General features: G+C 32.2%; 2 long non-coding RNA genes across 2 annotated transcripts; both read right to left on the bottom strand.

Annotated features, from left to right (window-relative positions):
* Positions 1–12699: 12699 nt before the first annotated feature.
* On the bottom strand, positions 12700–15028 carry LOC143084364 (uncharacterized). Its single transcript, XR_012981056.1, has 3 exons — positions 14837–15028; positions 14465–14492; positions 12700–13241 (listed from the first exon to the last, which is right to left on the bottom strand). It is a non-coding gene; the product is annotated as an uncharacterized LOC143084364 (long non-coding RNA).
* Positions 15029–19082: 4054 nt separating this feature from the next.
* Positions 19083–26319, bottom strand: LOC143084300 (uncharacterized). Its single transcript, XR_012981010.1, has 3 exons — positions 25134–26319; positions 20487–20672; positions 19083–19203 (listed from the first exon to the last, which is right to left on the bottom strand). It is a non-coding gene; the product is annotated as an uncharacterized LOC143084300 (long non-coding RNA).
* Positions 26320–26780: the final 461 nt, after the last annotated feature.

Raw genomic sequence — 26780 nt, 5'->3', positions numbered from 1 at the left:
GTTTCGCTTTGAAAAAAACATATAAGATATATGATCATGATTTATTTTCAATACAACACTGAGTCTGAATTATTTCTACAGAATGTAATTCTTGATAGTGCGGAAGGATATGTTTTGTGTCTATTTCACGAAAAGGACATTTTATTTCTCTGTCAGAAGTTGTATATTCTACACACGCACATATACATTGAAACAATAAATTAACATGAAAGTATTTTTTAAGTTATCTTATTTTACAATGTATCTATATTTGGATATGTACATTTAAATATATGATTATTGTGTAACTTTATGACGTTCAATAAAAATACCCGGACATATTACACTAGTTAAAACTATCAAGGATGCTTAAAAAAACACAATGAAAGATAACATTTTATTGTTATATTATCAAGATTTTTATCCAGAAGACCGACTTTGATAATTTTAATAGAATATTAAAAGTCAAGGCTTGTTTCTCTTTATTGTAAACACAATGGTTGCTAATGTGGTCGCAGTGTTATCAAATTTAGATATCACATTTACTGTGTGATGATTAAACAGCATAGTATTATTGCAGTACAAAATGTATGTTCTTGTGCTTTAGATTAGGATTCACAAACATGTTACATTCCGCAACAATTTCAATGTGCCTGTCCGAAGTCAGTTGCATGTAATTCCGTGGATGTGTGTTTTCTGCCTATCATTGTTTTCCCCGTTTGTTATGTTTTCATAAATCAGGCCGTTGATTTGTTCGCTTTTTTCAATAATTTGTCATGCCGGGGCCATTTGTTGCTTACTATCCGATACTGCCGGACCGGGTTTATTCCTTGTGGAAGGTCATACGATGACCTTTACATTGTATTTGTTTCATGTTCACATGTTGGATAGTTGAATCATGGAAATTATACCATGTCTCCATATTTTATATTAAATGTAACTCACAATTCCCTTAGCAAACTAGTTTTTAAATTATAGAAACTTATCATATGTTTCCAACGAAACTATCAGTGAATTTAAATGAACGGCGTTAGATGCAATTCTGACAATAGATATCTCTTCAGTGAAACTCCAGTCTATTTAGAAAAAAAATCCAAATCTAATGAAAAATTAAAGAGATGATATCCCCCCCCCCAAAAAAAAAATTAAATAAATGAAAAGAAGACAAAAAAACCGGCATGTAATAATTTATAATGTACTAGAACACACCCGTGATATCGCGGGTCGGTGACTGAATTAAAGTATAGATCTATGTGTAAGTCTTATTTTAGCCTGGAATTTTAGTACTGGTATTGTCATCTAATAAATTCATGCTGATTATAAGCTGTGCAGTGTTCTCTGTTTTCAAAATCTTTCTGTTTGAACCCGTCGACCTGGAACTTATCAATTATTGGTAGTATTAATTATTTGGAAAAAAGGGCCTGGAATAGAGTAAATTTTAATAAACAGCATTTTCCTATAACAGTTATAAATAAAGTTCAATTCTTTAATTCTCTGTTTTACGTCATGCCGGCTAACACAATTGGAAACTGTACCTAAACGCCTTATTTTAAGTAGAAATTTTTAATATTCTTATTGTCATCTTATAAAGTAAAACTGATTAAAATACTACAATAGGAAACAATGTGACAATGATTGAAGTAAGAAGTGTCAACCCTGTGATTATGACCCGTGTATATAGCAAATTCTTAATACACCGTTTTGTGGTGCGCCTGTCAGATGCGGAACGTACATATAAGGTTATAGGTAACAGGTGAATATACTATTGGTATCAGTAACGGTTTCGACCCGGAATTCGTTAATTATTGGCAATATTGATAATGAGGAAAACAAAAGGATCTGGAGAAGTGTAATTTTTAGTCAACACCATTGTCCTATATTAGCTATATATAGAGTTGAATTCTTTGATTTGTCGTTTTTACCCCATGACGGCTGACATATTAGACCTCGTTATTTTAGTATTATTATAGATATTTGAATGTAATGATTACTTGTATTTTTTTGGAAAATATATTCTAATGATTTTTTAATATTGTGTATACTGTTACCTATACTTTAAACATGGAAAAGACGAGATCACATAATATTTTTTTTTCTAAAATGAATTGAAAAAAGCGGTTAAGGGAAGACGGAAAGACTATTATAAGGATATTATTTTAACGGTCCAGAGGAAAGTGATGAAACCATCCATTTATTCAATTCTAATGTTCTACTCGCATTTGCAGTATACACTCAAGATTTCACGTCTGTTTTCCTATACAATTGATCTATGCATTTTCAAAATGATAGATTTATTATTACTATTAGTATTATTTGAATTATCATCATTATTTTAAACTTCAACTCGATCCTTAAAAACTTCCTTTTACAATTTGTAGTGTCAATTTCTTTACAGATTTTGCTACCACAAAAAAGATACATATTTACACAGAATAGGTAATTTAACAATTATAAATCTATTTTAAGGATTCCAAACACTTTCCCATAAAAGGCGGTTGTTTAAAGTCATGTGTAAAAGAAAGTTATACTCTTCCTGTTTAAGAGTTATTTAGTACAACATTGTATTATGACAGTGTATACTATCTGTGGATCACAAAATGTTTGCAACAATAACCAGAGGCTCTTTAGAACCATGTGTCGCTCACCTTGGTCTATATACATAATAAACAAATGACACACATTATAGACATTCTTGATATTAAAAATTATCTCTATCTATAATGAATTTAGCCCAGTGGTTTCAGAGGAACAGATTTTTTTAAAAATGTAAACATGAAAACTTTACTTTAAAGGGCAATTACTCTTTATGGGGTCAATTGGCAATTTTTGTCATGTATGACTTATTTGTAGATCTTACTTTGCTGAACAATTTTGCTGTTTACAGTTTATCTGTACCTATTGGTATATTCAAAATAATGACCAAAAACTTCAAAATTTCCTTAAAATTACCAATTCATGGGCAGTAACCCAACAATGGGTTGTCGGGTGCGTCTTGAAATTTCATGGCAGATAGAACTTCACCCGATGTACATTTGATCCAATGTTAATTTGCCCTTAATGCTCTCGTGTCACAGATATAAGCCAAAAACTGAATTATGCCCTCGTGTTTTATTAAAGCATGGCGGCTATTTTTGTTTAATGGCCGGGGTCATCGGATACATTTTAAACTAGATAACCTAAGGATGATTTATGCCATTTATAATTTAATTAGGAACAGTAGATTCAGAGGAGAAAATTTTGTAAAATTTACAAAAAAAGAGTTGACAATAAGAGCAATAACTCTTTATGGGGTCTATTGACAATTTTGGTCATGTTTGTCTTATTTGTAGATCTTACTTTGCTTAACAATTTTGCTGTTTACATTTTATCTCTATCATAAAATTCAAGATGAAAACCAAAAACTTAAAAATTTCCTTAAAATTACCAATTCATGGACATCAACCCAAAAATGGATTGTCTGATGCGTCTAAAAATATCGGGGTAGATAGATCTTGACCTAATGAACACTTGTACTTCATGTCAGATTTGCTCTAAACGTTTAAGTATCAGAAATTAAGCCAAAAACTGCATTTTATCCTCATGTTCTATTTTTAGCCATGGCGACCATCTTGTGTGATGGGCGGGGTCATCGGGTACATTTTTAAACAAGATACCCTAAGTATGATTTAGGCGAAGTTTGGTTTTAATTGGCCCAGAAGAGGAGAAGATTTTTGTAAAAGTTATCGGACGTCGACGACGACGGACGACGACGACAGACGACGATGACGAACGACAAAAGCCAATTGATAAAATCAGCTCACTTGTTTTAGGCCAAGTGAGCTAAAAAGAAAGAAAGTTGTCCACATAATTTACATGTAATCATCATCGAAACTTAGCTGCTGTATTCAAGGAAAATTCAGCGAGCATAGTTGAGATCAACCCCTAGTTTTTGGTGGGGTTCGTGTTGTTTATTCTTTAGTTTTTAATGTTGTGTCATGTGTACTATTGTTTGTTTGTTTGTCCTTTTCATTTTTAGCCATGGCGTTGTCAGTTTATTTTCGATTTATGAGTTTGACTGTCCCTTTGGTATCTTTCGTCCCTCTTTAACTATCGACAACATTTGAGGAGGGGGCAAGGTTGATCTAATTTTGCTGGTCAAAGTACTAATCAACTCGTATTGGCTATCGACAGATACTATGATTGTCAATGAGATGAATCTGCTGCGATGCTTTAGTTCCCATGCAAAACTAGAACAAATTCAAAAGAAATTTATAAGCTGGCGATTCGGAATCAAAATAAAAAAATTCAGTCACATCAGGACAATATATAGTAAGCATATTGTCATATTAATAACAGTATGGTTTAATGTGAAAACAATTATTGTGCTGTTACACAATAGTTACAGGTGACAGGGAGTTTTGGGACTAATAAACCTCCTAATGTAGTTATTTTAGTAGATTTTTCAAAAGCTTTTGATTCTTATTCAAAGTGACATAAAACGGGCTTATGCTACCTTCTCTTTGACATATAATGATGGTAACATATTGTTTTACGAACACTGATTTATATGGGCCTTCTGTTTGATACAAATAACATTTACTAAGTAAACAAAAAAATTATAAAAAAAGATTTACAATTTGTTTCACTACCTAATATACTTTTCCTCGAAAAGCTTCAGTTTGTGATTTAAGAAATTATGAAAATTCATTAGTTATGCCCATCTAACTTTTCAATATTTTTCTAGATAACAACAAAAGAAAAGACCTTTGTAATGATGTTGAAAAGTAAAAAAGGTATCTGTAATCATGGCTATTTATACTTAAAATAATTTAATATTTCAAAATATTTTTTTTATATGACATAGCTGTAACGTACAAGTCAAAAACTTGTATATACAAATATGATAAAATAAGAACCATGCCTTCTGGCTCTGAAATAGAGTGTTGGATGTGGTCCGCTGTACTGTATATAATAGCTTGAAAACTAAAATGGATAGAAGTACTCTTAAAATAGAAAAACTAAATATCAAGATAAGATCTCCAACAAATTGTCAAAATTGTCAGTGGACTCCTCATTATGATAATTGCACTTTAAAATCGATGTTTACCAATTTTTTGGCGCTTTAACCTAAAATTATAAGAACTATCATAGAAACTTTAAAAAGCAATTGTGTTCACAAGACAAAGTTTACAAACAAAAGTTTACAAACAAACGCCAAAAATGATAAAAAAATTTAAAAAGCACACAATCGTTTGGGTATCTAATTGAACCAATGAGTCTGATGACTTCGCTTGTCCACAAAGATGTCCGACATGGCTTAAAAAAGGACATTATGTTGAAAACCACTATAAATAGAGTACAATTTGTTGGAGATCTTATCTTGATATTTAGTTTTTCTATTTTAAGAGTACTTCTATCCATTTTAGTTTTCAAGCTATTATTCAAAAATGGAAAACAAATTATTAAGATTCGCCATTTTTGCCAAGAACTATCATGAGAACATTTCTGCCTTCCGTCAGATTTACTCTTTTTAATTTTTTTTTATCATTTTTGGCGTTTATATAGGCTCTTGCATTCATTAATATCTAATGCCACAATAAAAACATTACCATGATTAAAGCCTACAAAGGAAGTAGCAACCATTATGTGAAAATCCGATTCCACAGTCTATAGCTATGTGATATAATAAAAACTCATAAAATTTAAAGGTTGCACTTTGTAAATACAGCTGTTTCTCAAACCACGCCTCTTTTGGGGAGATCTAGAATATTCATAGAAAATTAATTTTTGTTTACATACTGTTTCCCAGTTATGATCTCTGTGTTCCATCTCATAGAGGCATAACTTGGGAATGTTTACATTGAAATCTGTGGTAACCCTTCATTCGAGGTAGGGGTAGTTAATAAAATTAGTGTTAGTTTTAACTCTGGAAAGTTCAGGGCATATAAACATTGAAAATATGCCGCACAGCCCTATATTTTGAACTTTAATTTTTTTTTTTAGCGCATATGAACTTTCAATTCTAGAATAAGATTTTTTTCAAAACTTCATAGTAAAAGTGGTACAGTTTTAGCCGTAAAAGGAGTTCCTATGGGAAGTTATTTACAGAAATGCAACCTATATAGGGTGAAAAAAGAGAACATTCAGAATGTAACCAAATTTGCTTTATCTTACAGATTTTAAAGAAATTAACTCACATATGAAGTTTTATAAATATTTCGTGAAGATTGATAGAATCCTGGGCCTTAGATATGATGACTCAGCATTAATTCTCAGTTTACATTTGGCCATGGTGTTGTCAGTTTGTTTTCGATTTATGAGTTTGACTGTCCCTCTGGTATCTTTCGTCCCTCTTTTACAGTATGCATAGCTTACTTAAAGTCCTGAATACAAAATTAATTTATAATATTTGCATATATGTAAGTTAAATTGTTAAGAAGTGCTAATATTTACTCTTAGCAGTCATTGAAACTCATCGATCCTTCCTGAATATTATTTATGGGGTGTTTGTGTCCTGTCGATAACGTTAACCCAAAAGTAAGCTGTAACACCTAAATCTGCTTTTTTGTCACCAGGGCATAAAAATACAACCTAGAAATACAAAAATATCTCAACAAAACTTACAATAGCGTGTTCTATCCTGAATATGTACTAAATATTCCAAATTGCAGAATAATTTAGGAAATTTGAGGCCTCAGGGGCAAAAAACATAGAAAATTGCCTACCCCCTGGGTCATATACAAATAATTTAACTTGTAAATGCTATGATTTTATGATTTTTAAGTTCTTGATAAAAAAAAAACCAATAACTATGCTTGGAAGTTATGCAAAAATGAGATGTTAGCACACATCTCTATAATATTTTAAGTGAATTTATATATCAGACTGGTATCTGCATACATACAACTATTGCAAATTTGGCTTTGTTTGAGCACTTCTAGTATATTTATTAGGTAAATTGTGTCAGATATAGGGTTACAGATGATACTGTTGTGACAAGAATACTAAATTGACCATTTGAGGTAGAAAATGTGAACTGTTATTGACAAATAGGCATACAGTAAGATGTGGACTGGAGACAGAGGCAGGATTGAATACTTTATATAATCTTGAATGTTGTAAGGATTGACTGCTAAACATTACATTTATAGTATTCTGATATGCTTTGAAATTCAATATGTTATCAAAACAGTTTTAATTATTAAAGTCTTGGTTTCAAATTCTTTTAAAAATTGAAACAAGGGAGGGGGTATAAAATGTTCAGTAAAAAAAACCTTTGAGTATACACAGTGATTTCTTTAAGGCTATAATTCTGATAAATGAGTATTAATGTGAGAAAAACTGATTTTAGAGAGTTGTCTATTTAAACAAATGTTTATATAGGTTGCACTTTGTAAATACAACTGTTTCTTAAACCACGCCTCTTTTGGGGAGATCTAAAATATTCATAGAAAATTATTTTGTTTACATACTGGTTCCCAGTTATGCTCTCTGTATTCCATCTCATAGAGGACATAACTTGGGAATGTTACCAGTAAATATACATGTGCATATTGTTCACATTGAAATCTGTGGTAATCCTTCATTCGAGGTAGGGGTAGTTAAGAACCTTAGTGTTAGTTTAAACTCTGAAAACTTCAGGGCATATACTCGTTGAAAATATGCTGCAAAGCTCTATATAAGATTTTTTTCAAAACTTCATAGTAAAAGTGGTACAGTTTTAGCCGTTAAAGGAGTCCCTATGGGAAATGGCATTGTCAATATTTACAGAAATGCAACCTATAATCACTAACATTTTCTTCTATCAAATCTATCACTCCTCAAGTTTATTGACGAATTGTAGATCTTTACTTTCTTTCATGTCCTGAAAATGATCAATTAATTATCTTATATATGCCGGAAATATAGTTGTAAATTTTCAAAAAACATTTACTGATATCCAAGCTAAAGACTTTTTCAGTTAATACCCTAGTCCCACTAGGCCACGATCGCACTACGATCTGTGAAAAAAATGCAAATTTTGATGATCGTAGTGCGATCGTGTAGATCGCAGTAAGGTCGTATCACGGTCGTGGTGAGGTCTTCAAGATCGTGAAGAGCGTGGCCAACTTTGAACATGTTCAAAACAATCGTGGTGCGGTCGTGGCGAAATCAAGTCGTAGTAGAAGCGTAGTGAGAGCGCACTAAGATCGTAGTAAGATCGCAACGGTCGCTGTACAATCGCAGCGAGAGCGTAGCGAAAGCGTGATTCTATTCGGAGAGACTGTGCTACGATCGCACTGCGACGTTATCACGACCTCACTACGACCATCACGTTCTCACTGCGACGCAACTACGCTTCCACTACGCTTCCACTACGACTATACCACGCTGTTCACGACCATAGTACGATTCTAGCACGCCCTTGCCGTCCTCATCACGCTCTTCTTACGACCTGACTACGTTCACACTACGACCATCATTCTCATTGTCATTTTCATATAAAATATATAAAAAAAACTCCCTAGATTTTGTTTGTTTAAATGTAATTATCCATTTGCTCTAACGGCTCAACCATGCTTCTCGTTTTTATATAGATTATACCGTTGGTTTTCCCGTTTAAATGGTTTAACACTAGTAATATTTTGGGTCCTTTATAACGTGCTGATTGATGTGAGCAAAGGCTCCGTGTTGAAGGCCGTACCTTGGCCTATAATGGTTTACTTTTATAAATTGTTACTTGGATGGAGAGTTGTCTCATTGGAACTCATACCACATCTTCCTATATGTTGTAATTAAGGTTGGATTGGTCGGTCCGACATCTCTGCTTGATCAGGATTCGTTACTTTGCTCCCTCTGCCTCTACATCAACTCATACCACCATGCCCACGTGTACTGGTAGATTTTGGTGGCATGACTGTATTGTTTCCGAGAAATCTACGATTTAATCAGAGACAAAAGGAATTGAACTGTATTGATATGGAACACGATGTTGACGTTATTGCTGAGAACGTAGTAAGATCGCGCTATGAACGTAGTATAATCGTGGTAAGAACGTGTTATAATCGCAGCAAGATCGTGTTGGAATCGGATAACTCGTGGTATGGTCGTAGTGAGAACGTGAATAGCGTAGAAAGATCTTGATAAGCGTAGTGAGGTCGCAGAATAAGCGCGGTGAGAACGTGGTATAATCGTAGCGGGATCTTTGTAGAAGCGTAGAGAGGACGTAGTAGCATCGTGAAAGCAACGAAAATTTACATTTTCATGCCGCTCATACCGCGACCTCACCACGATCTAAATTTATTTTAGATCGCGGTGAGCGTGGTGCGATCGTGGTCTAGTGGGACTGGGGCTTAAGGTGCAAATTGACGATGGAAAGGATATTCCAAGACTGTATCAACAACATAAGTACGTTTAAATTGAAAACTAACGCATATTATCCTTCACAACCAGTTGTATTAAGTATGGTTTGTTACCAGTGAGAACCAAAGTCATTTTTAGTTCCCATTTATTTTCTTTCAAGCATATGTCATGCAGATGATACAATGACGTGTTTTACACAGGATTATATCATTCGCTTATGTTTTAAATAGTATCAATCAATAATTACACTTAAATTCAAACTAAACGACACAATCATATTAAGATTGTATTTAGAAGTCTGAATGAAATACGGAATTTGGCAAAAAGCTGGACAAAAAAATGAAAATAAATTAACAACAATGAATTAATGTTTGTTTCAACCATTAAATAAAAAAGGAAATATTACGTATACTTACTCACTGTGCGGCAGTAGCAATTGTATTTCAATATTTGAATCTGTCATTTTAACATGCATGCAGTAAGGGACATATTGTCCAAGACCTAAAATCTAAACTGAAATTATAAGCGATTTTAAAATCAAACGACAACACACCAATAAACCATGCAATGAGCAATTAACGATACTATTTAGAATATGTTAACTTTTATTTGCTTACTCCCTTGCTGTACTTCAACGACTAACTTATATAGCTGATATCTTTGTGGTAGAGACGATTTTCATTGATTTTATTATTTTAATCACTTGTCTTAGCTTTATAGTCTATCATTATTACTTATTGATCAGTTTATCTATGTATTATTTAATCATTAGAGTATTGAGTATTAATCAGCCAGGGGCGTAGCTAGAAAGAAACGATAAGCAACTACCAAGAAAAAATTTTGGGACCCTATGCAGAATTTTTTTTTTTCGATTTTCGGTCATAGGACGGTTAAAAGAGGAGCTATATGTAGATAAAAATTTCTGAATGTAAAACTATTAATAAATCTTCTGAATATAGTAATACATAAGCAACACATATTTGTGATACAGAATTTACTCAAAATTGTCCAAAATTTGCTCTTCGGGTCTGGGCATAAACAAACTTTTTTCTGATAACTTGACGCGACTCCACTCTCCAGTTGCCTTATCATATGGTCTATGAACGCAAAAAATAATGAGACTTTCCAATACTGTTTTGGCGTGGTTGCAGGGTGATTGGCTCCGGGCCGGTAGTCTGTCAACCACATCGCCTTGGCATATTTTCAACGATATCGAAGGGATCTGATAATTCTAATGCCGATTGGTACATCTCATTCCAAACTGATGAACTGTACACTGTAAAATGTGCTCCAAAACTACATATCTAAGACTGAGTATTACAAATTCAAAAGTAAAAATCTTGTAAAAGATACAAGTAACCTTCCGATTTTGTCATAATCTCCAAAAAAAAATATTTTGAAACCAAATGTCGTTATTTAATGATATTTCATCAATTAAAAAAAGTGACAACATAGGTGTTTCCTTTCACATTCAATTTATAAATTTATATTTTGCCATTTCTTTTTTTGCATGCCGAATCAATGTGCACGCAACTTCGGAGCTACGATCTTTTTCTGAATGAACAGCTTACTTGTAACTAGGTTGTCAAACTAATATCCGGGATGGACGGAAAAGACACCAACAGTCTCCGATTCCGATTGACCAACTAATCTCTCTCTCTCTCTCTTTTTTGTGAAAATGACGTGGATGCACGTGCTGTCGTGCCTCAGGGTAGCTACGCCCCTGTCAGCTGTGCTTGACCGCACATTGGTAACGGTTTATACCTGTACAATTTATATATCATTAGTTAGAAAGCTCTGGTGAATTTCTCTGTGGTTAGAATTATCTGTGTTCTCATTGGTTAATTGGGACATACCCCCAGATTTAAAATGGGTATTGTGTGAGAAAAATGGAGAATTTATATTTACTCTAGTTTGTGCTATATCTATATTGCTTGGAACGGAATGATATTTCATTGATAGTCATTTGCAGTATTTTGGACTTATGGAATTTAGTATATTCACTTTATAAGGTAAGAATGCACTTTATTTACTTTGAGTTGTATGAGAGACGAATGAATTGTATGGAACGCTTTAAGCCCTATTTGGTAGGTATAACCCTATGTTCCTATATTATGTAAATGTGTGTAAAAGAGATGATTCAGAGTGTGATTGATATGAACGTGTAGTTTGTAAGTAGGGAGATAGATTTTTGTATGATTCTGAGAATGAACTTTGACCCTTATGTCATGAGTCTAATACATCACATTGCTTCATACTGATACTACGTCATAGTCAGTAATTTTAATATACGATAACGAAGTTTATATTACTATTGGGATTGATTATTGAAAACATTGTAATGATTTAATTATATGGAACTGTAATGTGTATCGGATTGATGTTTCCCCGACTGATAATTAATTGTCTTGATAACGTTAAATATTATTAAGAATGATTAAAGGAATCCCGAGTGCCATTAGAAAACCACCATTTTGGAAGAAAGAACAATACTAAAAGTAGATAAGTGATGGAATGTATCCATAGTCACTAACCGAAATGAATAGTTGGAAATTATAAAATCCAAGTTGAAATATAAATCTCCCTTTAATTCTACTAGGTTTTAATGTTTGATTCCATTATAATTGCTATGTGTTTATTTTAGAGTATGGACAAAAAAGGACAACAATATAAAAACACAAAAAAGAAAACTCAAGACTGAGCAACACGAACACATCCAAATACTGGGGGAGATCTCATGTGCTCAAGAACAGATCCTACTCTACATGAGGCACCCGTCGTGTTGCTCATGTAAGTAGAAACCCGTTATTGAATAATCTATTTCGGTAAATCACATTCGCATACAAGATGACAGGATTGCTGATTCAATTGTTGAAATATATAAGTCGTCATTTGTGAAACAGATATTCCATAATAACTATAAACCAACTTGTGATTGTATCCGTAAGATTTACGAAGAGATGGTTTCAACTTCACCACTCATGTTTAAATAGCTTCCTTATGAGCAGCAATCCACTATTAAAAAATTTATGAATGGATATAACTGTCACATTCCTGAAATGGTTCAGGCATTTTCTATGTAAAAAATGGTGGATTAAATCTGGTTTTATAGCCATCTGAACTTCTCACTTGTATCCCGGTCGCATAAAAATATCCATTATATTGTCAACAATGTGAGCAGAAAACAAACAGTTATAATAGGATAAGTAATTTAATGTTAGAATCATAGATACAGCAGTAAACATAGTTTTATAATCTTAATCAACAATAAAACAAAAAATATGACAACAAAGGGGAAAAAAGTCATATAGACAAAGCACATAAGCGGAAAGGAATGACAAATATACAAAAAGTTTCCATAGCATACATGTAAATGCCGAGCCACAACAAATGGATATTACAAAAAAAAGACTTAACAGTAAATGTTATACTTAATAAAAAAGATCACTATAGTCAGAACCTAGAATCATTACTTCAAAACCATCGTGTATTATTTATGAAGTTGATACAAAACATTTACCAACAAGGTCTTGGTATCTTCCGATGAACTTTAAAAAAAATAGACAACACGTTCTTTGATAAAGCCCTTGTTCATCAATTGTATGCTCAAACCCTGGTAACAAATGTTGACTATGCTGACAATGCTGTCGATGTTTGACAAGAAACTGTGTTTGAATATATTCTATAATTTTAGGTTAATGTAATCACTAGGCGATACAGTACGATTACCAATATTTTTTATGTCTCGTATTTGATTGTCAACAGCCAAATGTTGTAGATGATTATAGGGGTTTGTGAGCGGTCGGTTGCCGAGTCTTTCGTATTCAATATTCACAGGTTGATGATTTATAATACTTGAATTACTATTCAATTCAGCAACTGGATTTATTTCACTATAGGCCATCTCGCTTTCTTCAATATGTCCAAGTTCCTTATCATTCCTGATTTGAAAAAAAGTTAAAAACAATAATCAGAATCAAAATCAAAATCGTGATAATTAGTAAAAGAAAATCAAGTTTTGTGCTGTTGAAAGCTCCATGTTGACCTCTAGATTTCTAACGTTTGATTGATTGCGGTCTAATTGTTTGTTTACCCCTATCTTCTTCAATTCATTTAATTCGGTCATTCGACTTTACAGACACTTCTCCATTGGCTTACATGTTGCTTGTTCTCTTAAGGTGGTACCCAACACCTTCACTATAATTAATTTGGCTCGTTTAATTTTCATAAAAATTTTGACAGAGTATTTACTTTGACTCTTTGACAAAAATATATAAGATTTAAAAAAATTGAACGAACCGTTTTATCGGAAAAATTACACTGGTTATATAGCAAGTTGACAAACACTAATTTTGATCATCGAGAAGCCTAATATTTCCATATCAACACAACGTAATTAAAACGTTTAGCTGATTTTACAGAGTTATCTCCCTGTAGTGTTAGGTACCACCTTAAGTATGAAAGTTTATTCTTTCAGATGAATTGTTTAGGAAAACAAAATATTGCAATTCTAGTTGTTTAATAGTTTTCCTATAAAAAAATTTATGACATAAATACACTCAAATAGTCACACTTTTCTTAATATTTCTACTAAATATACATGCAATTAATATAACGCTTACTTAAACATAAAGCATTTTTCGATTTTGTTATTAGAGCATGTTTCGCGTATCCACTTTTCTTTTTCGGATTATTTTACTATCATCCTGAATTGGGATCTGGAGTTATCATTTAATTTATGCTTCTTTGCTAATTACACTTACATGGATTATCATCGACGACTATGATAAATATATAAACAAACAAAATCACAATCAATTCTAAACAGGTTAAACCTTTTCAATAATAATAATAAAAAAGGACTTGTATACAAACTTCTTATAAGACATGATCAATTTTTCGAACGAGAATAACAATGACGACCAATACTTTCATGTTCCTTATAGAATATGGCACATGCTAAGTTACTATCTTGCTGGATAAATACAATTGACGAGTTAGCTGTTAAGTCATTTCAGTTGCCTTAATTTGCAAATTATTTAAACATCCTTGTTAAACATCTATATGTCTTCATTCTTTATTCTATCCGTTACTTGACATAGTCGAGCGTGTGATATTGCCTTTTTACGGTTGGGAGTTTTTTTTAAAATAATTTAATTCATACCTTGAGATTTCTCTTCTTTCAGACAAGCCTAGAACACACAAGGATTGATGTATAACAAGTTGAGTATTCCATCCTTAACTGGTTGGTACTTACAAAACATCTCACTAAAACTCCTTTAAAAATTACTTTAACATGTTTAATAAATAAATAAGATTTTCGTGATTACCTATTTCATGAAGCTTTGCTGCATACTTTAACGTGTGCGTTTACCCCAGTTTGAGTATTTCACTTATAAACTAAATTAACTGTTCTAGTGATGCTTAATAAACTAAGGTTGTGAGTTTATTATCAAATTTTCCATTTTTTTTTAAAACTAAAAGACATGCATTGATATATACGTCAACCTTTTTAAACAGTCCGAGGCTTTCTTACCTAAGCTCATTTCCATTTTGCATTTTTTAACAGCTCTTTTCGTATTCCTCCTTGAAATTAATACAACCGTAATGCCAATAATAATAGATGTCACCAATCCGCCAGTTAAAAGTCCAACAATAAGAGAAAACTGATTGTTGTCTTTTGTATACTGTAAGTCATCTATGTATGCAGGGATCGTAGACACTGCCACCTGTTGTATTTAAAATGTGGTGTTAGAAGATGCATTATTATAACTCTAGGACAAATCTATATATGCACTTTACAGAATAGTTGCAACAAGCCTGAAACGGAACCGTAGATGGCCTGTTGCAAACAAAATTTCTTATCATTTCCATCATATCCTCGTTTTCAAGATGCATTTGATAGAACTTCTGTTTATACAGACCGCTAGTACTATTTTGAAGAACTTACCAATTGGCTTAAAGAACATGTTTCCGTCATCAATATTCAACTGAACGTTATAGAAATAATAATTAACCAATTACTCTGGTGTACAAAGTTTCAAGAAACAACACGTGTCAAAGGTAACTGTCCTCTTTGTAGAGTGGTGTCTGTTGGGGACATTAACGAATAAATAATGTGAGGCACAATTTGTTGAGGAAATTCTTGTGTCAAACTGAACTTTAAAGGACATCCAAGTTTCTTGATAAAACTGAAAGTTACTGATGATGACAGTATTAAACAAGACTAAATAACAGTTACTAGTAAACTGGTACGTAGATTTCCCAAATTCGAAATAGCATTATAGAATAGAAGAACTAACATTAGATATTTTTTAAAAAGCTAGTTGACAGCGGAAAAGCCAATTAGAACATATCATTCAGTGGAAACTGTAGCAAAAAATGAAGTTTTAGCAGCTCTCCAATGTATATCAAAAAGTTGATAACCTTTGTCTTCTTAAAAATTTATCACTTCTTCTTTGGGTTGAAAGGAAAAATGGTACCAAAACGAAAACAGTATTAGATCTTTGAATACGATGAAGCATTTTAGAAGCTTGGAAGGCAGCTCTTCGAAAGAAGATTAATTTCTGTTATGTCTGAAGTGAGGAGCATGAGTCAAACACTGTTGGGGAACAGTCTTGGTCAAACAAGGTAACAAATTTGATATAAAGGTAATATATTGAAAACAATTATGACACACCAACTATTAAGAATCCAATATTTCATAACCAGGACTTTTTTTTATAAATGATTTAAGCCATGCATATAATAGAAAACAGATGAAAATAATAGATTATTTCTTTGAATATGAACCTTTTCGTATGATTCTTTTGAACACTTTTAAAACTTAAATTATCTTCTGCACTTAAAACACATGATCAATATAAACAAAACTACACGAAATAATCAGAAACTTTAATAAAAGGATAAATCAGAATTTCTACAACTTCCTCATTTTATTCCGATTTTCGAATCGCCAAAATAACAACAAAAAGAAGAAATTCAAAGAAAAAGTAGTTCTCGATTTTTATTTCATTTTTTTTTAAATGTTTAAACATGATACATACTTCTCCGAAACCAATTGTAATTTTTTTTTAAATTTTAGAAATCATAAATTCGGAGATTTTTATAAAGTAGTAATTGCAGTAAATCAAATGTCATACATTCTAGACTTTAGTTAGTTCTGTTCAGCGTTTTATTTCCAATTTTTGCTGTGATAGTCATAGTTTAGTCTATGTATTTAAGTATATTTTAGTATTTATGTTTCGCTTTATCTTAAAGTTTTTTTTTTAAAACAAGATTAATTCATCCTTCGCAAAATGTCTGTTTAACCTCTTTTTGATAATTTTAGAAAGTTTTTGACATTTTACTACGTTTCACTATTTTTATTTTAGGTTTGTATTGAATAGTTTATATCTATCTGATGTATATTTAGTGTCTCACTAGTCTATTTTTGCTGGGAATCTGTCTTTTTTTTCATCAATGTGCAATGCATGTTACATATATATATAATTTGTATATAACTTTATAGACTAATATTTGACACTTTAATAATAAACATAAATATTATTTATATATAATTAGCGATTTTTGTTTTTTTGATGAATTAGACTAAATTTAACTAATACTTTTACATACTGTAGTGTCGATCTTTATATGGCCAGTTATATTGCTGACATGTATGCAGTTTCCGTTTTCAGATGAAATCCACACCGAGGAATATGAATTGTTGATGTTGCACCTGTTTTATCAATTTTATATTATCATATGTGGTGAAAAGGAATACTATACAAAACATTATGTACATGCATGAAACTATGATCACATTGTGCAATGGCAGTCAGTTTTTATTGGTGGAGTAAGCCGGAGTGTCTGAGAGATATAAAAACCTGGTTCTATCAACTGCTAAAACAATATATAACATATAACTTACTCGACAATCAGTATAATTTGTCACTTTCTATTTTAATGCCCGTTTTCAATTGGGCACCTAGCGAATTTAAGGGAAATATAGTGTTGTGCGCTTGTAAACCATTATGATATACCTTTTTTTCCATTCGGTATTCGCTACAGGCATAATCAAACTTATCAAATACATAGGTTCGAACATAAAAATAAGTAAATGTGACAATAATGTCTCGAGTCAGAGATTACATTTGACGTTTTCGTCTCCTCGGTCCGTTTTCATGTTGTATAATAAAGAAGCCTTATAGGGTATGATTAAAAGAACAAATTACAATGTATCTATTATTTTTTTGCAAAAATCGAGTATTTTTCTCAAACTGTTGCAGATATTAGAAAATAATAGATACATTGTAATTTGTTCTTTTAATCAGACCATATAAGGCTAACACTGCAAAATTCTAACTTTTAAAAATACATTTCTTTAAAGAGAAGATTATAACCAGCTGAGATGTATATAGTTCCAAGTTTTCATTGAACCGAACGAGTAAATTGTGTTGTTCATGTATGAATATGTCTATATTTTTGTATATTAGAATAAATTCTTCAAAATTAACCAATACGTATACACCTGTTTTCATCATAATCCCATCCACAAGATGAATTAAAGGAATTCATACAAGATTCACAGTCCTTGTGTATTGAGCAATCGTTGATATCTATTTTACCTAACTGAAACGAGTTATCAAAAATCAATTATATTAATACATATGTTTAACTTTGAAACGAGAACGAGTAAATAAAGCAGGGGTGCTCTTCTTGAAAAAAAATCAATTTTAGGATAGACTTTGTATCATCTCAGGACACTCTAAAGGTCTGTCTCGAATCCTTCTGAGACGCATCTTAGTTAAGATGTCTTTAGCATATCCTAACTGCGACATTTTAGTATGTTTTGTTGTGTTGTGTGTCGTACAGTAACATCTAATTGTTTTACATCATTTGGTCTCTTGTGGATAGTTGTCTCATAGATAGCCATATTATATAGAGCAATTTAAAAATCGCTCATGATTTAAAAAAAATGTGGGAATTTAACATAGGCTATCAGGATCTACTTCCAACAGCAATACTCATATAGACAAGCAACGCCAAGGACAGAACGGACCAGTGACGAGGTTCCTAATTTGACACAGGCACATTAATACGAGGTTCCCCCTCCACTAGTTTTTTCACTACCTAACCACCTTTTTTTATTACAACTAACAAACGGGTATAAAAAAGGAAAATAAGAAAAAAAATCATTAACATATCATCTCTGTAAAAGGCAGCCTTTTAGAACAAATTGCGTGTGCGATGTAATAATGAGTTAAAATGATAACAGAAAAATCAATTCAGATGAAGTTCGTAAAGGAAATTAGGAGAATTTCTGAAATGTGTAAGTTTAGTTTGTTGAATCGCCTGACAAAATTATTTCGTTAGTACAATTTTACGAAGTTATTTGTTGATTTTTTAACTTTGTGATGAATGTGTTACGAATAGTCATTTCTTAATTTGTAAGTATTACTATTAATTAATGCTGTCAATATTTTAATATTTTAGCCTGTTTAAACCAAAAATGTTGTTTCATGTATACATACATATATGGACCTTTTGAGTATGCAATAAATATTATCATATCTTTTTAATAGAAGAACCTAATGATACGAAATTAAGTCGACATTCTCTCAAATATGAGATTTAATAAAGCATTGTATTAAACGTTGCAGCAAGACACCGTAGTTTGATAGATCCATGAAACACATTATAAGAATTCAATGCAGAAACACATTATTGATTTATTAAATAAACAAGAATGCAGTTTTGCATGACATATTTGTACATGCAGAAGTAGAATAGAAACGCACCTTCTTTTCAGTTATGTAATATACACTGTCCTTTTCAACTTTGATATTAATAATCTTCATATTGGCTACACACAATCTTTGTTGTAAAGTTTTCACGTTTTCCACCAAGTTGTAAATAAACCTACAAACATGTTTTATTTTTTAAACTGAAACAGTTTTGACTAGGGAACTATGACAAATATTTATAACTATATACTAGGACTAGGAAAAAAAACTATTTTCCTGTAATATTCCTATCATCATGGTACTTAAAAGAATAGCGTAGTACATTATATCTTGTTAAAACTGCAGCCAAACAACTTACTGTTTTTAAAATTGCTGATCAGCTTTTTACAAAATGTGTAAAACAAATTATATATTTTTCACTTGGTACTTCTTGTGTCTTATCTTAAGTCACAGATCTTTCACAATGCGATCAAATGTAAACATTACAAATAAAAATGAACAAATGCAAGCATGCAGTTTACGTTTTAGGCTTCACTAACCATGATTAATTTTATGTTGATATTCCTTTACATAATGTTTCAATATACTCATAACATAAACTGAGAATTATTAATGATTATCAATGAAAATGAGCTCATGGTCAAATAAACCACATCAGACAATCATGTACAAAATGTAGACCTTACAATAAAGCCATACATCAAATAAAGATGACCTATTGCTTACAGTATACAGGAAACAGACCACACCATGAGAGAATTGACCAATGAACTATGAAAATGAGGTCAAGATCAGATAAACACTGCCATACAGACAAATACACTTTGCAATAATTATATACATACAAAATATAGTAGCCTCCTGTTTACTTATTTTATTTATCCTATTACTAATGATAAGTGAGAATTTCTCACAACAAAAACAAATAAAACATTTTTTTTCAAGCAGTCACTAAACCATGAAAATGAGATCAAGGACAGCAAAAATATGACAGAAGGAAATTTCATATCATAAGGCACCTGTATAATAGGTATGAAGGATCAATGTCTTCTATACCCTCTGAAATGTAAATCGAAATACAAACAGTGTTCGCCGCGACTGCAAGATTCAAATCCATGTGTCTTGCATCCTGTGACTTTTGTTCGTAGGCGAGACAAAAAAAAAAATAAAAAAAATAAAAATTTCTGGTGCAATAACTCAAAAACAGGTGGACAGATTTTTTCCCCATTTTTTTTAGAATGGATCAAGCTCGAGTTTTACTTATGACCATATGCGATCTGAAAAACATGCTTTAATTTTTTTTACGTCTGATATAAAACTAAATAATATTATAATTATAGACATGTTCAAGACCTTTTTAAGAAAATGAATAAGTTAAAACAATAAAAGAAGCTGAGTTATAAGTTATTTACTTTATATGGACCTGACATAGTAATTAATCAATACTTTAGTACATACCATGCCTAGTTGACCATCTTTTGTTCCAAAATACAAAACCGAGAAACCGTTGGTTTGAAGAATGTCTAAAGCAGTAATTGTTTTGTTGATGTCGAAGACATCATCCATATTTTCGATTCCTTTTCCACCGACTAGAGTATGATGATATGTTATATTACAAATATCACCCTCAAGTGTTCGACAAACCTGTAATACATCTGATGTACAAAATTCCGAATGTACATGGCATACATTAAATGTTACTTCAACTTTGTACTTGTTTGGCTTTTTAACTATGTTGAATTAAGCGTAAGTGATGAGTCTTATGTTGACAAAACGCGCGTCTGGCGTATTAGATTATAATCATGGTACCTTTGATAACTAAATACTTATTATACCTTTAATAATACTGATGCAAACATTTATATTTTCTACATAATTGATACTTCCTGTTTAGAATATGTCATCTACAACATGTACGGTATCGTAGAATAGCTTTAATCACACAGATTAAAAAAATATATGTTCACTGTGCTTGACATTACTGAGATAAATTGACACTAAGTCTTGCAGTTTAAAGGATTTCACATCCGGTACCATCCGAAAGTTTACCTTATACTGATCCCAAAAATATATCGTTGAAACTACTTAAAACAAAACAAATCAATGAGAAAAGGCTGCTTCCGCTTTACAGAACGTATTTTCAAGTTTCAGGTGACCTTGTGAAGAATTATCTACCATACTAATGCAAAAAAACCAAAACAATTGCATTATAATGCTTAATTATGAACGACAAATTTAAGTTTGACCTTGACCGAATTTCCAAGATCATACAGAAAGGACTCCGTGTCTCTCCTTTACATGTCGAATGGTCGAATGAGTTATATTAACATATTACACAGGTCGGGACCACTACCTTATATGGAAATGCATAAATTAGCATACTTATGTTCTCGCACATGTAATTGATTATTTACATGTGACGCAATTTATTTTTACCTAGGTTTTTGACCAATCCACTAAATGAGTCACAATGCATGATGGACTACTACGTGTTTACAATCAACCAATAACACGTGTTATTTACTGAAATACAACACATTTTTTCGTGCAATGCGGGATTCACAATTTCGCTTAGTTTTCCATTTTGTGTATCCTCATTTATAGTTCGTGATATAAAGTATTACTTCCATGCTCAGATTAACGAAGAGTTGTTTCTATGCGAAGAAAAAAAGGGTTTGAATTACCCGATATATAGCCATTAACATGTTTGATGATGGCACAGATATTTCATGTATTTGTCCACCAGAAGCAACGAAACAACAGCGAAAAAACACAATTACCCATGAGACAAACTTACTGGTGTAAAGTAAGCCGTCGATAACAGCCGGTGCTGATATTCAAGAGTACAGCAATGTTCGTATAGATAATTAAAGGCAAATGTGGGATCCTTGAATTTTGTGTTCGTTAAAAAGGCGAAGAAATATTTACATACATGGCAGTGTTAACAAAATATAAGTAAAAATAGTAATCTAAACAAAGTATTTTTGTTGGTCACATTTCAGTATATGGGACTTCCAAACTGTTCCCTTTATTTTTAAGGTAGTGAAGTCAGCAACTGTAGTTTCAGTTTGTTCGTTTTTTAACGGGCTCGGACATTTGCCAAACTGAATAAAATCATTACAGCTGATTTCTTAAACCTGCAAAGTAAAACTTTGGTTGGCTTGCTTGCTTTGTTTGTATAGTTGTTTATACAAGCTTTGAAAATAAGATTGACATCTTTAAACAATATATATATATATAGGAATAGTTTAACTTCTATATTTTATATTTTGTACAATATACAAACAAAGCAAGCAAGCTAACAAAAGTTTTGCTCCACATGCAGTAGGAAATAAGCTGTAATGATTTTATCAATATACATGTATGTGCGACAAGGTGGAAAATTTGATTTTTTTTGTGAAAATTGCAGCGTTGGATCTATAATAAAAAAGAAGATGTGGTATGATTGCCAATGAGACAGCTGTCCACAAGAGACCAACATGACACAGAGAATAAAAAACATTTATAGATCACCGTACGGCCTTCAACAATGAGCAAAGCCCATACCGCATAGTCAGCTATAAAAGTCCCCGATATGACAATGTTAAACAATTCAAACGAGAAAACTAACGGCCTTAATTATATAAAAAAAAAAAATGAACGAAAAACAAATATGTAACACATAAACAAACGACAACCACTGAAATACAGACTCCTATACAATATATTTTGTTTTGATGGGATAGATTTCTTGTCCTTTTATATATTTAATTGGGCCGTTTTTTTTTTGTTTTTTTTTGTTTGTTTGGATTGTTTTACACAAGTAATTTTTGGGTCATTAATAGCTTACTTTTCAGCATTGGACCTATGACTGCTTACTTTACTAAATTATGTCTTTGTTGGAAAGATGTCTCATTTGGCACTCATACCTCATCTTCTTATTTCTATATACAAAGCACGTTTTAGAAAAAAAAATAATAGGTAATATGGCACCCACTATGATCCAGAGACTTTTGATATTGGAGATATTTTACATATGTCAACAGGACAGCAGCCGAACGATAAAAAATCCTCTGAGGTATATTTTGTGATAAAATTAGCAACAAACGGATATTATCGATGTATGAAACTATAAAAAAATGTATTGAGCTATATACCGTACCCGCTCAGTGGCGGATCCAGGGGGGGCGGGGGTTCCGGGGATGGACCCTTTTTTTTGGACGATCAGTGCATTTGGATGGGGACATGTAGTTGGAACCCCCTCCCCTTTTGTCCAGGGTTAGGACCCCCTTTTTAAAATGGCTGGACCCGCCCCTGCCGCTTTCAATACACTTATTTTTAGCATTCTGAATATTATGATGTCCTTACTTTTAGTTCAGGTCCTGATAAAAACAAAATACACATTCAGTACAGAAAGAAGTGTTTCAATGAAAGTTTCGTGTTTTTCTAGGCAGAAATAATTTTGCAATGACATTATACAGGTTTAAAAGAGCTCAAATGATTTTCTTACTGGACAGTGGTCACTTCATTGGATATTTCACTGTGTCATGTCGTGAAATTAATGCAGGTTCAATTCATAACAATGCACAAAACCGGTTCAACTACTTTTGCAAGGCGAAAAAGAAAGTCGAATCGTGAAGCCAATAAACAATATTTTTTTAATCTGAGCATGCAAATTGAAGATTACGTTATATATTTTACATTAAATATATTTGCAGAATAAAAACTTTGGTAATGAGAGTCCCAAACAATATATTAATTGACTGTTTTCCCACTAATTCCACGTGTTTTAAGTAGTAGTTTACTCGTAGTAGCCCACAATGCATTGTAGTTCATTGAGTCGATTGGTCAGTTTTTCAAGGCCATATTGGCCTTGTGTTTTGGAAATTACTATGCAAATATATTCTGACGTCAGAAAATCTAGAGTTCTCGACCTGTTACAGCTGTATATCTCATAACATAGAAGGGGAGACAAATCATATTTAATGTCAACGTAGCATTCCAACCAACGAATATGTGTTGCAACATAAAGTCACTTACAATCATGTCAAAATATGTTGTTGATCTTATTTAGTTTTTGATGAGAAGGTATCAAAAGCAAAAATTAAAATTCGAAGCATCCTATTTGGTGCTAACGTTGTTAACTTTCTTATCAGAATAATAAGATGACATTTCAAAAGGGAGTACAAACCTAAGAGTTTTAATGTATTTCTGTGGAACTTAATGGGAAAATCTAGAAAAACAAGTGATTCTCATGAAGTAGAGTTGATCTATGGAATATATTTGAACACACTGAAACATGAAATTCTACATCAAAGGTACCAAGGATTATAGTGTAGTACGCCAGACGCGCGTTTTGTCTACATAAGACTCATCAGTGACGCTCATATCAAAATATTTATACAGCCAAACAAGTACAAAGTTGAAGACCATTCGAAAAATTCAAAGGAAATTTATAAAAATTACCACATTATTGATATTCATGTCAATACTTAGACATTAGTGTTTGTATAATTATTGTCAAACGTCATACAGAGTTACACTTATTGTTTGAAGCTTTAAAAAAAATTATAAAATAAAACCCAAATAAAACATATATTCTTTGAAATGACATCTAAGAGAAAGGTTTACAATCAATGCCAAATTCTCACACTATTCACCTCCAACACGATAGGGTCAAAATGTGGAGCAGGATCGGCATACCCTTCCGGAGTATCTCAGATGACCCCCAGTTTTTGGCGAAGGTTGTGTTGCTAAGTCTTTATTTTTTTTGTTGCTTTTTGTATATAATTGTTTGTATATTTGTCTGTTTCTTTTTTAGCCATGGCGTTGTCAGTTTATTTTCAAATTATTAGTTTGAATGTGGCTTTGGTAACTGACGCCTCTTTTTTAAGCTCAAACAACTTGTGTCAGGATTAAACTGTGAGTGTTGGACTCACTCACTCACAAAATATAGTGTTCACCATTACTTGACGTCAACCTTATTTTATGAAGGGGGTCATTGACGTTGATTATTCTAAGTTCTACGTGGTTTAGATATTACACTGTAAGGAGTAGAAACCAGTAAGTTTTGAAATATAGTTTTTCGATCTTTTTGATTGTTTAATATAAAGAGTGTATACTTACATATGTTCCCTTATCGCAATATGTTTTATTATGGAAACAATGCTCATAAATATTTATCCCAAGCTTAGTGTCTGGTTCGAAATATCTACCATTTTTTGCAGGGGTATTTCTACCACAGAGTAAAAGGGATTTCCTGGATTTCAAATAATCTTTTTCTATAGCTGCCCATGAATGTGCACATAAAACACTAAACTCATTGTGAAAGAACAAAAATATGACAAATCCTCCCTCATCTACGGCTTTTTCAATCTTTCTTAAGCTTCGTCCATTGTATTCACAAGTTATATTCATGTCTTCATAGGAATGATAATATCCGGTTTTATATCTTTCAATCTCGTCTTTATCTTTGAAGGTTATGCAAAGTTTTCCAATCCTTGAAGTTTCGAACTAATTATTTGCATGTATTTGAAATAAAAAATAAAAATGTGACACACGCGAAAATGTTGATTTGAATGTAAGAGTTAAATTTTCTTTATCATTACGTTCAATATTCATTGGTCCTCTTCGAATTGGTTTGGTTTTAAACAACCAAAATCCGTCAAGTTAAAAGACAAAATTCCATACGATGTGTTCAGCACTTCAGCAGAGTTAACACCTATTACAACAATGCTTGTGGTTACTTCGTTTGTGTAGATCATTTTGTAGGTTGGATAGTATAGTATATCGACTGTAATATTGGTGCTTTCGATTCCGATGATTCTTAAAGATGCAGTTTGTTTTGGACAATGGCTCACGTTATCATAATATTCGTTACATTGTATAAGTTCTTTCCTCTTTGCATCATACAACAGTAACCAAACGTTTGAATAATAAGCGTTGAATGACATTTCCGTCATGTTTTCTTTATAATAAGACGCAATACCGCCAACACCTCCGACATATATCGTTTCATTTGAAATGATCATTTGCCGTAACATGGAAATCTTAGTTTCTATACTGGTTTGGCTCAATGTAATTTCAACCGCAATGAACATTATGTACAATATAATACAAAGTGACTCTTTCCTATTGAAGCCCATAATGAAAATAATATTCAATTTGTTAAAATCTCGACAGCGTGTAGATTATAGACTGTTTATGAAACTTTTCCTGCTTGAATTGTTTTCTTCTAGGCAAACGTGATCAAAATAGTTGTTTTCCGAATTTTTTTAGCAGCAACGATACGTCGAAAAAATCTCGCAACAAGAGGTGTTTCACAGATGGCCCCTAAATACAAATTTAAAAAAACCCCGTTAAAATGGACGTCAAACTGAACTACTAGACATATAAATAAATAAAAACCAACAGAAAATACTACTAAAATCCAGGGGTTCCTGACTTTGGACAGGCTCAACAATGTTCGAACATATATGATCGATATGAACCTTAGACAACCACATAACTACAGGTTTCTGGCATGTAGTATACACGTAAAGTATGTGGCAGGGTTAAACCTCAATTGTTCCTTATCTCCGGGACAATGGGTTTAAAGCACATCATAAGAGCATACTCTAAAAATCAGCTCAAAAGGGCTTAACTCTTCAGATTGATAAAAGGAAAAAAAAAAAAAAAAAAAAAAAAAAAAAAAAAAAACAACCAAAAAACATCTTATAAAACACACACTGGACGTGCCTGGGTATTCGTACATCCATAACAAAAAAAGAACAA

This window comes from Mytilus galloprovincialis, chromosome 1 (assembly GCF_965363235.1).
Source record: "Mytilus galloprovincialis chromosome 1, xbMytGall1.hap1.1, whole genome shotgun sequence".
NCBI classification, from domain to species: domain Eukaryota; kingdom Metazoa; phylum Mollusca; class Bivalvia; order Mytilida; family Mytilidae; genus Mytilus; species Mytilus galloprovincialis.
This window is presented reverse-complemented; position numbering and strand designations above follow the sequence as displayed.